The sequence below is a fragment of the Pinus tabuliformis genome, chromosome 1_1, assembly GCF_031772625.1.
Source record: "Pinus tabuliformis cultivar Carrire ecotype Pingquan chromosome 1_1, CPIR1, whole genome shotgun sequence".
Taxonomy (NCBI): domain Eukaryota; kingdom Viridiplantae; phylum Streptophyta; class Pinopsida; order Pinales; family Pinaceae; genus Pinus; species Pinus tabuliformis.
In genome coordinates this window covers 179,413,739-179,426,551 of record NC_142297.1, presented here as the reverse complement: position 1 = coordinate 179,426,551, position 12,813 = coordinate 179,413,739, and positions in this window count along the sequence as shown.

The window sequence follows — 12,813 nt, the reverse complement described above, 5'->3', positions numbered from 1 at the left end:
GTGTTTATACAAAATATCTCAGGCATTGAGTCATCTGAGAGAGAAAATATCTTCATTACTTCGTACAGAATAGTAGAAAAGAAGTTATTACAGCTTTGAATGCGGCATAAATGCCCTTTAAGTCTGTCAGAGGATAATTTGACCTTTGGAGGTCATTGAGTCGGTTGAACCGCTTTACTTTAATGCTGGAAAATGTGTCTTTACTTTTTGTTGCGCTGTATCTTCTCGGCTCTGCCAGCTGTGGTTTCCTACTCTTGCTTTGTTGGCCAAAATTTTTGCTGAGTTGGCTCAGCTTTAATCTTTAATGCATGCTGATTTTGTTAAACTGTGCTTTGCATAATAATTCATATTTTTTAAAAACAAAATTTGGTGAATGGCTCACTGTTTATAAAATTTTCTGTATTGTAGTTGTCCACCAGTCCTGTGTAGGTAATTGATGCCTGAGAATGGCATCCATTGTCTCCTCTGCTTCTGAATATTTATAGAAATTTGGGGCCACATCAAACAAGTGCGTGATTTCATTCATTATAAAAAATAGACTTTCTACCTTATTGTAGAAAATATGTCCTGTAATTGGCCCTGTATCTTCTGAAGTGCTGGGCTTTTCATTGATCTGAGTTGAAGCAAAAGCATTCACTCTTTTGGCATACTGTTCATGGGTGAATAATTTCCCTCCGCTGTTCAGTAAGCTAGGGAGTCCTCTACTTTGTAATATCTGAAATTTCTCCATGAACCTGTTCACCTCAGTTTGCATATCCTGGGTTCTTCTTTCCAATGTCTACACTAAATTTCTCAGAGTAAGAACCCTCTTCATCATTTGAATAGTCTCAGTTCTGTTTGTAATTCCCATGGTAGCTAACTGAGAACTTGTTCTATTGTTGAGTACATTAATCATTCTGTTGGCCACTTCAGGCATATTGCTTAATAAGGCTCTTGATCTCTGAACCTCCTTCTGTGCCTTTGGGATGAGCTCTAATTGCTCATGGATTGTCTCAATATATTGCCATTGATTGGTAATTGATTGGCCAATATTGGACCATAGCATTGCTCTAATTTCAGCCACAATTTTGTCTAGTTTGAGCTCATTTTCCAGCTCTTTGATCTTGTCTTTAAGGGCTTTGATTTCCCTGCCCTTTTCTGCAACTTCTCTCTTTGATTTATCATGTCTGTCATTGACTTTGGCTAATTTTTCCCTGGTCTCATTTAACTCAGTCATTTGAGCTTCCAGGATTTGAATTTCATTCTTCAGCTTTTGCATATCCAGGCTTTGGGCCTGCTCTATGGTTGTTGGTGCTGCTGAAGTAGATGTTGCTGTATGTTCAGTCTGTTGAGGAGGAGGAGCAGTGATAGGAGCAGTTTCCTCAAGATTGATGACCAGAGGAGGCTGAGAGGTCTGACCCTCTTCTCTTTGTTTCAGTGTTGTTCGCAATGCTGCTTGTGCGGCCTCTGATTCTCCCAACCTTTCTTGTGCTTGAATCAGCTGCTTATAAAGGGAAATCATCAAGGCTGTGGCATCCTGCTCATGTCTTTGCTGAGCTACTTCATCTGTTTGAGGGTGAATGGTAGCTGGGAGTTTGATCTTTTTCCTTAAGGCAGCCATGTCAGCATCCCTCAACTTCAATATCTCTTGTATTCCTTTGATGTCTTTGGGATCATGCCCAATCTCAATGATTATGTCTTCCAAGGACCTTATTCTGTTGTCCTTTGCCTGGGATGATGCCCTCTCCAACTCCAGTTGAGAGGCTGTATTATTGAGGCTGCTTTCTAGCTTGTAATTTTCTAATGTTTTGTCTGCCAAGGCGGCATACACCATCTCACCAGTCTGTTTGTGCAGTTCAATTTTATCCATTGGGTGTATGTCCTTGGCCAGGACCTCCAGATTGATTTTGAGGTAATCTGAGGTAGATTGGGGCTGCAGTGCTGTTGGCATAAAATGGCTCATGATCATTTTGCCTTCCTGTACATCAAATGCAGACATTAGTCTTTGTTGATTGGTGGGAGCCATTTTCAATAAATGGTTGTACAGCTGTATCTTGATAGGGTCACTCCTCCTTTTGATGTCTATAAACTGCTGCTTGATGCTCCTTTCTCCTTCTCTTTGCTGGCTGGAGGAGCTGACCTCTCCTCCCATAGTTCTGTCATGTTCCTGCTGGAAGGAACTGGCTGAAGCTTCTCTACTGGGTGGGCCCATGCCCAATGCTTGCCTTATTGCTATGTCATCCTCAGAAAAGTCATTCAACCTTTGCCTTTTCTCTCCCTGGTTTATAGATGATGTCAGGGGAGTTTCTCTATCACTTTTTCTGTTTATGTCCTCTTTCTGTGGAGTTTGGAGGACCGAGGCATCGAAGGTAGTTTCTGGCCTAGGAGGCACTGTGTTTTGAGCCTCTTGCTCAGTGGAAGTTGGAGTATCAACTACTCTTTCTTGCTGTAAGGGCTGTTGTCCCTCATGTGGCCCTTCTTCTTGATGCAGTTCCTGTTGTTGTTGTTGTTGCTCTGCCTGCTGCTGCATTTCTTTATCTGCCTGCTCTTGAGTCACTGGAGGTGGCTGCTCCTTGCCATGGAGTGATTGTTCTATCTCCATTTCCTTTTCTTTGCCTTTGCTAGATATATTTTCAGTGGCCTTGGTAGTTTGTTGTTTGGCAGTTGAGGAGGATGCAGCTGCTCCCACTTGTGTGCTCGGAAGTGTGAATACCTGTGAACAAAGTTCAAGGTCAGCCATCTTCCTTAGATTCCTTACTGGCCTTTGATTTAGCTCTTCTTATGATACGGGCTCTTCTAAGGTCCCTCTCCTCCATTTGTCTTGGTTTGCATATTTTTCAATGTGAGGGATACTATAATGATCATAGGCAGACAACTTATATTTGAGCTTCCTCATAGTTATAAAATGATTAGGGTCATAGGGTTTCCATAGGAAACTGGTTTGAAGGCCAAGGGACTCAAGCATTCTATCTGCTTCCTTCCATCCTTCCTCCCTCTGGTTATAGATAAAATGGCCAAGTTGGCTTTTCACCTTCAACTGTGCTTTTTTGCCTTTTCCTGAAAAGTGAAGCACATCAACCTGGCCAAATTGCCTAAAGTACTCTAGGGCAAATAGCCTCATAGGCACATACTTAGGTAATCTGAATGGAGGCAATTCACACCCATATATCCTGATGACGGTGTGGTTTTGGTAGAAGTACCAATCCCCAATGCTGTAAGATTTGGATAGCTGAAGAATTCTCTGCATGTCATCAGTGAGTCTCGGAGGAGGTGAGCTCATCAGCATTGCCATAGCTGGATGGACGAACAGATCTATAAATTCACAGTAAGTGTATGGAGAATCATGTGTAGTGTGGAAAACAGAGGGCCAATAGACCACTGACCTGGGATTGCCTTGGGCATCCACTCTTTTGATTGAAAAATGAAATTTCTCATGCTGATGGTACAAGATCAAATGGTAAATGTAGGAGGTGTATCTGAACATCTTTTCTCTGGATAAATTCATTAGCTGCTCATGCATTTTGTCGGAGATGTAGGTGGCATAATCATAGCAAACTGGAGGTCTGCCCAGAGCGAACATCAGCATCATTACCAGTATAGTTTGGTCTACCAATTCTATTGAGCTATAGCCCAAAATCGAACTAATCATATCTACCAAGTCCCTGCCCAGCTGGTTAAGGTATACTTGATTCAGAGGAGGAAATTGCACAGAATCAGAGTCAATGTATAACTGATTTAGCTTAGTGATTTGGGCATCTGTCAATCTAGCCCCTTGTTTTATCAAGTCTACTAGTGACAAGGGGACCAATTTTCTCTGAGTTTTGAAGCAGAGCATGTTCCTGATGGCTTCAGGAGTGATGTAAAAGAGAGCAGAACCAGAAGGATCCAACACAGCCCTCTGAGTAGGGTCATAATATTCAGCACAAAGATGGATCAAATCAGGGAATTGATTGACTTGAGGAAACTTAAAAATAGGAAGAAAAGAATCCCATATACCCAACACATCTGCTCCAGTTTCATGTTTGGCCTTAAGTTCATTGAGCAGGTGGATATGCAACTTGGTTCTCATCAACATCTCTTCTGAAATCTGATAATCCATATCTGCCAAGGGTTGCCATTCCAAGTTCCTTTGAGGGGAATTCAGAGGCTGAACATTGAGTACTACAGGTGTCTCCATTGCAAAAGAGGATTCTGAATTAAGTGTAAAGTGGTTTCAATTGAGCAGGAGAGTATAGAGGAGTGTCTCTTTACCAGGGAGGTGAATTTATAAGGAGCAGAGAGTAGTTCTAATAAACAACAATTGAAATTCTGTTTAAAGTTTAAATAAGACCAATGCCTGGCCTCACTCTGTCTTTCTCAGCAGGTAAATTCAGTTTAAATGAGTCTTTCGCGAATGCGCGAACAGAGTATGGTTTTTAGTGAAAATGCGGGCAAACAAGGCTCAGCTAGTGTTTTTCGAGTTCACAATTGTAAATGGGGCCAGGTGCAAGTATTTCTGCCGGTCAATTATATGTTTTTTCACAAATTTAATCGTCCTTGGCAATTTACAGACAAAACCAGGTGAAGGAAGGATTTTCAAGGATAAATACCTGGTTTTCAGAGAGCAATGGAGAGGAATGCAGGTGAAAATGGTGCGTTGGCGGTCTCCTGGTCGAGTTCTGCAGGTTGGTGCACTGTTGGACGTGAAAAAAAATCATGCAGGAGCAACAAACGCTTTTGCAGAAAAGTGCCAAAAAAACGCGAAATTTGGCTATAATATTGATTTTTCGGACTTTTGGCGCGCTTTTCTGGTGACGTCAGCATGACGTCATCGGTGGGGTCAGGGCCGGGTGACGTCAGCATGATGTCACCAGGTGAGGTGGCAGGCTCTAAGTGGTCCACGGGGATGATGAAGTGGCAAGACACATTGGCAGAAGGTCGGGCGCAGCGGTTGACGCGATGGCAGGGTGGCAATGACGTGGGATGACGTGGGAGTGACGTTGGACAAGCGGGATGACCGAAACCGGAAGCGGTTAGCGGTTTTATATCGCACCGCTTATGATACGGACGAGGTATTTGTCAGGCGTACCTCCGATGCGCTGTGGGGAAGACGCGTGGCGACCCAATGACGTAACCTTCTGACAGATATCGGAAGGTATCTGTTAGCCATCGAAGCCGCTCCGATATCAATGACGGCCGTCGGATCTCATGGGCCCGATCCGACGGTTGACGGGGGGGTAAGGTGCTCGACCGGTACGGGGTAATTGGCGGACGTCGGAGCTGCTCCGACATGGATGAGAGCCGTTGGATTAGAGGCTCTCAATCGGACGGCTGTCAGATCAATGAAATGATCGGCCGATACGGAAGGGGCGGGGTTATTTTAATATTTATTTCGGGATCTGTGCTTGGCGGAGGACCATTGGGGTATGGAGGGATTCAATGGTTTTTCTATGTATTTTCAAATAATGTAGCGCCCCAACCATTGGATAATCACAAAAATGGGTTTTTGTGTATTATTTGGCAATTTAGAGTGGGTAAGGGTAAAGCAAGGTTTTTTTACAAGGTTTATGTTTGCAAATGGGGTGTAATGGGTTAAAAATGAATTCAGAAAAGGGGGAGGAGGGTTAGAGTTAGGTTTATCAAGATGACCAGGTGTCATTTGATCCCTGATATAGAACTTATTGGCTATAATTCCAAGGGGAGGGGATACTTGTACAAAATTTGGGGTTTATACACCATGGTGTTAATAATATTAGGGGAAAGGTAATATAAGGGATTTACATAGTAGAGTTAGAGTTAATATGGATGAGGGGAGTGAATGAAGGGAGAAAATACTAAGCTTATTTGTGAAACACTTAGCTTAAAGAGTAGATCAAAATGAAAAGAATTTTTACACAGGAAATGTGGCTTCTAAAGATTAGAAATCAATCATAACACCACAATTAGTTTCATGAATCTCAACTCAGAAGGGAATGTTAGTAAATGACATGAAAAGGGGAAGAGGGGAAGTTAGACATGCTCCTTTGCTTTTCTTTTCTTATCTTGACCATCAAGGTTAAATCTGAAATGAATGCCACTTCTGCAACCCCATCTACTTACCCAGCTACTTTGCCTAGCATTTTTTACTTCTTCTCAGAGGGTGCACTTAGGCTTGCAGACCCTAACTTGCCTTTTCTTTTCTTTGGCTTTTTCTTTTGTTTTTCTATCTACTTCTACCCTTATTTCTTCCAAGGTCCCAGATTAAGCAGTTGGGAACCTTTTCTTCTCTACCTGAACTACTTGTCTGCCAAGATTAAACAGTTTGGACAGACTCCTTTCTCTATTCTACAACTGAAAATTTAAAACATGGCATGATCCAGATTAGACTGTTGAATCATCCATCCAAATTGGAACAAGGTCAAGCTTTTTTACATACCTTGTCTTCTCTAGGAAATATGGGATCTTTGCATAATCAAAGCAGAGCATATTTGGACCTTCCCCTTGCCAATCATGAAATATGAAACCTATTGGTATAGGTAGCTAACAGTGGCTCCACATGGGGATGGTTTTTCATTTGAAAAGACCAAGAACAACAGTTCAGTTTGCCTTGGCCCTTGACATGTTTTACCCAAAATTTTGAAGTATGCTGCTTTGAAATGCCCAAAAGAAGGTGCTTTTCCTCCTTGGCAGATCTCTGAGTCTATGTGCCTTTTGCTGACAGTCAATGAACTTGAAAATCTGCATTTTTACAATCTAAACAGAAAATAATATATACATCTGCATATATACAAGGGAACCCCAGACTGCACTCATGGGTAATATTCAAAGTAGTGCTTGAGCATCCTGCCATTCACAGGACCTTCATCCAAGTCAGTTTCATTAAGGCTTTTCAGGAAATAAGTATTGTTACCTTGCACTGCTTGGACAACAAATGGTCCTCTCCATAAGGAATCAAATTTTCCATGTTTTCCTTTGTCTTCTCTTCTTGCATCCCACTTGAGGACTTTGTCTCCCACACTGAAATCTTCTGCCTTGGTTCTTCTGTCAAAGGCCTTCTTTAGTTTTTCTTGCAGCACTTGCACTCTGCTGAAAACTTGATCTCTGGTTTGCTGCAAACATATTATTTGATTGATTCTCCTTTGCATATCATTTGGTTCAGCTAGGCTTTCTTGAAGAAGCTTCATTACAGGCACTCCTAGTGATGAGGGAAACTTGGCTTCTAGTCCATAAACCAACTCATATGGGCTGGTCCCAATTGATCTTTTTGTTGTCAGTCTATCTGCCCATAAGGCATTGACTAGTTTCTTATGCCAATTCTTTTTATTTTCTTCCAGCACTTTCTTTATAATGTTTACAAGGCTTTTGTTTGATGATTCAGCAAGGCCATTTCCTTGGGGATAGTATGCAGTAGAATGGCCCAAAGTAATGTGAAATTTGTGGCAGAAGTTCACCATCTTTTTTGATCTGAAAGCTGCAGCATTGTCTGTGATTATTTTGTCAGGGCAGCCAAATCTAGCCAGTATGTTATTCTCCAAAAACTGAATGATTATTGAATCATTTGCTTGTCTACATGGGGCAGCTTCAATCCACTTGGTGAAATAGTCTGTTGCTGTTAGAATCCATCTATGCTGTCCTGAGGATGAGGGATGAATTTCCCCAATGAAATCCAAACCCCATTGTTGAAAAGGTCTCTCTGTTGCAATGGGCCTCAAGGGAAGTGGTAATAACTTTCTCTTGCCCTCAAACACTTGGCATTTATGACATGATGTGATGAATTTCTTGACATCAGAGAACATGGTGGGCCAGTAGTATCCAGCCCTTAGTATCTTATCCACAGTGGACTTCCAGTACAAGTGTCCACCACAGTCTCTTGCATGAAATTCTTTTATGATATTGTTAGTTTCATCTTCAATTAAATAGTGCAGCAATATACCTTCATGGTTTTTCCAAAGCAGATTGCCATCCATCACACAAAATCTTGAGGTTTTCATTTTTAAGAATCTACACTTAGTTCTGGACAGTCCTGGGGGAGCACACAGGTTTTGTAACACATAACAGATATCTGAATACCAGGGGGATTGTTCAAAGGCTACATTGATCTTTGGAGTCGCCAGCTCCGGTTCACTGTCCAGCTGATTGATGTCTAAGGCTTGCAAATTTGCTTCTGTCATTAATTTAGCCAAGCCTTGGCCTTTTATTAGTTTTGTAGGTTTTATCCCAATGTCAAATTCCAAGATGTTGGCAATCCACTTTCCTCTTCTGCCCTCTAAATTTTCTTGGGTGAGAATGTCTTTGACAATAGGACTTGGCACATATGCTATAACATGAGAATAAAGGATGTAAATCCTAAAGTCTTTAATGGCTTTAACCAAAGCATAAGCTTTCTTTTCCATGATTTGATACTTTAAAGGTGCATCTCTGAGAGCTTTGCTGAAGAAAGCAATTGGCTTCTCATTTCCTTGGTCATCTTTTTGCAATAAAACAGCAGCAATTGTATGCTGGGAGGCAAAAGAGAAAATGATAAATTCTCTGTCAAACTGAGGATTGGTCAAGACTGGGGTTTGGGTAAGGGCCAATTTTATACCTTCAAAGGCTTGATTGGCTTCAACAGTCCATTTGACTTTTGAATCCTTTTTTAGCATGTTATTTAATAATCTGATTAGTTCTGCTAGGTTTGGGATAAAGCTTCTCAAGAAATTGATTTTTCCCAAGAATCCTTGCAACTCTTTGACATTCCGTGGGTGGGGCATTTGTAGGATAGCCTGTATCCTATCTGGGTCAATTCTTATGCCATCTTTAGAAATGATGTGGCCCAACAACTTACCTTCCTCTAAACCAAACAAGGATTTCTTGGGATTTAAGGAAATTCCATATTTTCTGCATTTAAGGAAGATCTGTCTCAAATGTTTTATATGTTCTTGGTCTGATTTTGAGAAAGGTGTAAGGTCATCTAGGTAAATGAATAAGAAGTCATGAATCTCCTTTGCAAAATCAATGTCGATTGCTCTTTGAAATGTTGCCCCTGCATTTTTCAATCCAAAAGGAATTTTTACATATTTAAAAGTTCCCCATGGGGTTGTAAATGAAGTTTTATCTTGGTCATCAGGGTGTACCAAAATTTGATTAAAGCCTGAGAATCCATCAAGCAGTGAGATCCTTGAGGATCCCACCACTCTTTGGAGAATGTGATCCATTTTGGGTAAGGGGTAGTTTTCTTTGAGTGATACTTGATTTAGATTCCTTAGGTCCACACAAAGCCTTATCTCACCAGTTTTCTTTCTCGTAGGGACTAAGTTTGAAATCCAATCAGAAAACCTGATTGGCACTATGATGCCAGCCTTAAACATTTTTTGCAATTCCTTTTCAATTGAAGGGAGGAGCATGGGATTGATCCTTCTCAATTTTTGCTTGAATGGTTTTTGATTAGGTTTGAGAGGAATGGTATGCTGGATGACAGAGGTATCGTAGGACTTTAGATCCTCATAGCCCCATGCAAAAACATCCTGAAATTCTTTAAAGAGGTCAATGTATTTGGGTTTTTGATCAGGAGGCAAGGAGGCAGACAGTTTTATTATTTTGGGCTTGTCACTGGTACCAATATTGCATTCCTCAATGGCTGCATTTAATGGTTGCATTTTTGGCTTTCTAGGGATATCATTTGAATCAAAGATGTCCTCTAATGGAGTAAGGCCTGTTGGAAGAAAATTGTCTTTCAGCTCTATGATTTCAGATTCAGCATTGGTTACCTCTTCACAGTCAATTTGTTGAATTTGCTGAATATTCTCCTTGTTGAAAATAGTTGGGTGCAGTATTTGTTTTGCTGTTCTTGGTGATATTGGTTGAATAATCTGTTGTAACTGTATTTGTGATGGACTTGCTCCATCAAGTATTTGTGATTGACTTGCTGTCTCAAGTATTTGTGATTGACTTGCTGTATCAGTGTCAATATTTAGTCCTGCAAATTCTTGTTGTAAAGTTAAAAAATTGTTTATTTGCATATCATCCTCAAATACTTGCCAGTCTTTGACATTGTTTGGAATGGAGGGCCTGTATTTTATTTCAGCTGTGAAACAGTTGTTGGGTTCCAATGGTAATTTGCAAGTGCTAGCAAATGTTGCCAAACTATGTGCATGCAGATTGTGTGTCCTGGAAATTTTGGTGATTTGGAATTCAGAGAAGAAGTTTAGTATTTCAGTCACAGCAGATCTGTAAGACCTCAACCTTTTGTCATTAGTGACAAAATTTCCTTTCACTTGCTGAATAACCAGATCAGAATCTCCCATAATTGAAACCCTGGCAGCTTGTAAGGACCTTACTAACTTGAGGCCTAGTAAAAGGGCTTCATATTCTGCCATGTTATTGGTACATCTGAAGTTCAATCTATAGGCTCTGCCTTCTGCATGACTATTTTCTTTATTGTGTACCCAAACTCCAGCTCCTGCCCCTAACTTGTTGACTGAGCCATCAAATTCAAGGAACCATAAGATATCTAGTTGGGAAGGAGATTTGATGATCTGTTCATGGGATGGCAATGTAAGTAGAAGTTGTGGTTTTTTCTCTAGCTTGTTTTGTAGGGCAGTTTCATCATTTAATTGGGTATGTTTGATATTTAGAACTGCAGCAGTATCTAGTGTTTGATTGACTGTTGTTTCATGGGTGGTGATACTTCCACTTGAGTCTTTCTCTTGTATGAATATCTTGGTTTCAACCTCACCTTTTGAGGGAGTTGTGGTGTCATTGAAGAGAATGTATGAGTCTATGTCTGAATGGACAACATATATAGGAAAGTTTAGAGGCTTTTCTTCACTGCTGACCATGTATTTCATTAGTGTTTCTCTGTACAGTCTTTTTGGTTGCCCAAAAACAGAGATAGTAGCATATGACATGTCTAATTGCAGGGAACCTTGGAGTTTAGCTCCCCAAGATCTTGATAACAGCATCCCATACTTAGGAGGAATATCAGCAACTACCACATCCATTAGGATTGTCTTGTTTGGGTATTGAACCTGTTATCACTTAGAACTATAGTTCATGTATATAAGGTTGTCCATAAGTTTCATATAAAGGTTTTCAGTCTTGTGAATAGGTTTATTGGTGTATGTCAATTTGAAATTTGAATTTCAAAAGGTATTGATGTGAATTCGTGTAAAGAAAAGATCATTAGATACCCTTCATCATTGTTAGTTAAAGTATGTCATGTCATTAGTACTTTGCGCAGTTTCGCAGCGCATGTTTGATTGGTCAGTTTAGCTGCGAAATGATGTTTTCGTTTTTTCGTAGCGTTCTGTTTGTCAGCCATTTAGTAGCGCATCTTGTTAAGTTTGAACTGTCTGCGCTACGAAATCGGGGTTTCAGGGTTTTTTGTAGCGCTCTTCCTTTGAATGTCAAATCCGAGAGTGGTGAGTCATAGGTCCGTTCATGATTGTCAGTTTACGTCCTCTCCATGTCATGATAAACCATCATTCCGCCATAAGGTCCAGAGTCATGCATTTGAGTGTCAGTTTAAGGGATTTTACAAGGAATGGTTATATCATAATGGGTTTTTCATAATGTGTAAACATGTTTGCTGTATGAGAAGCCCAAGTTCTTATTTAAAGGGACCATTGCAAGCGAGCCTGCACTCCAAAGTCGAAGTTTGTTTTTGCGCTACAAGCTACCATTAGTTCCCTGTGTGAAAATATTCAAAGCAAGATGGAAAAGAGGGAACACCGATCCGGTAAGTGTGTGAGGACAGAGCCGGAGGGGTTAGATGTTACTCTCAGGGATGAAGGTGTAGCAAGAGCCTTTCGAAATGCTGGTTGCTGGAGGTTTTGCGAAAAATTGAAGGGAGGACATGCAGAGGTAACGAAGGCTTTCGCATTAAATTTCACTGGACTGAATTCGAAGGTGTCAATGTTAGAGTTTCCTGTGTCTCCTGAAGTTATTTCCACTGTCACTGAAATTCCGAGAGGTGGCCAAGAATGGTTCAAAAACTTCAAGTTCGACATGAGTCCCTGTAAAGAGTTTTTGAAGGAACCTTATGTAGATGAAGACCTCACCAAAGCGGTGCCAAGGAGTTATATAAAAGAAAATTATGCTATGCTCCTCACATGCATCCAGAAATACCTGACATGCGAGGGTAGGTACAATAAAGTTTACTCCTACCACTTCAAACTTTTGTTACATTTCACAGGTAAGGTTTCAATAGACATACCTTTCTATTTGTTGAGGAGCATTAGCAAAATGTGTGATAAAATTCAGTTAAAGAAAGATGGTTGTGAAACATCCCTGTTTCATCATGGTCTAGTAAAGTTGCTGGTGTTGGATAGTTTACAAAAAATTGGCAGAGATTGGGATTCATTTGTGTTTATGGCAGGCTTCCCAAGCAAAACAGGCCTCACTCCATTGCCTGTGAGAGAAAGGGAAGAAAGGAGTGAAGAACCCACTTTGGCTGAACTTAGAAGAGAAGTGACAGACCATAAGAAGCCTAAAACTAAATCAAGGAAATCAGAGAAGCCTGTGGCAGCTAAAGAGACACCTGAATCATCAGTGAAGAAAACTCCTAAGCCATTAGCTAAAGAGACACCTGAATCATCAGTGAAGAAAACTCCTAAGCCATTATCTAAGGGGACATCTAAAGTATCAGAAAAGGAAACTCCTAAGTCATCATCTAAGGAAACACCTCAGTCATCAAAGCAGAAGATTCAGAAAAAGAAGAGTGAAGCTAAATCAAGTGAAGTTGAAAAGATTTCAAGGGTGAGAACCAGAGGTCAACTAAACAAGGAGAAAGGTAAGTCAGTTACTGTGGAAGAAAGTCCTATTTCAAAAGGTAGTTTAAATGACTTACTTGAAGCCATTGAACTAGAGCAAGATCAGCCAATACAAATTGAACCACTA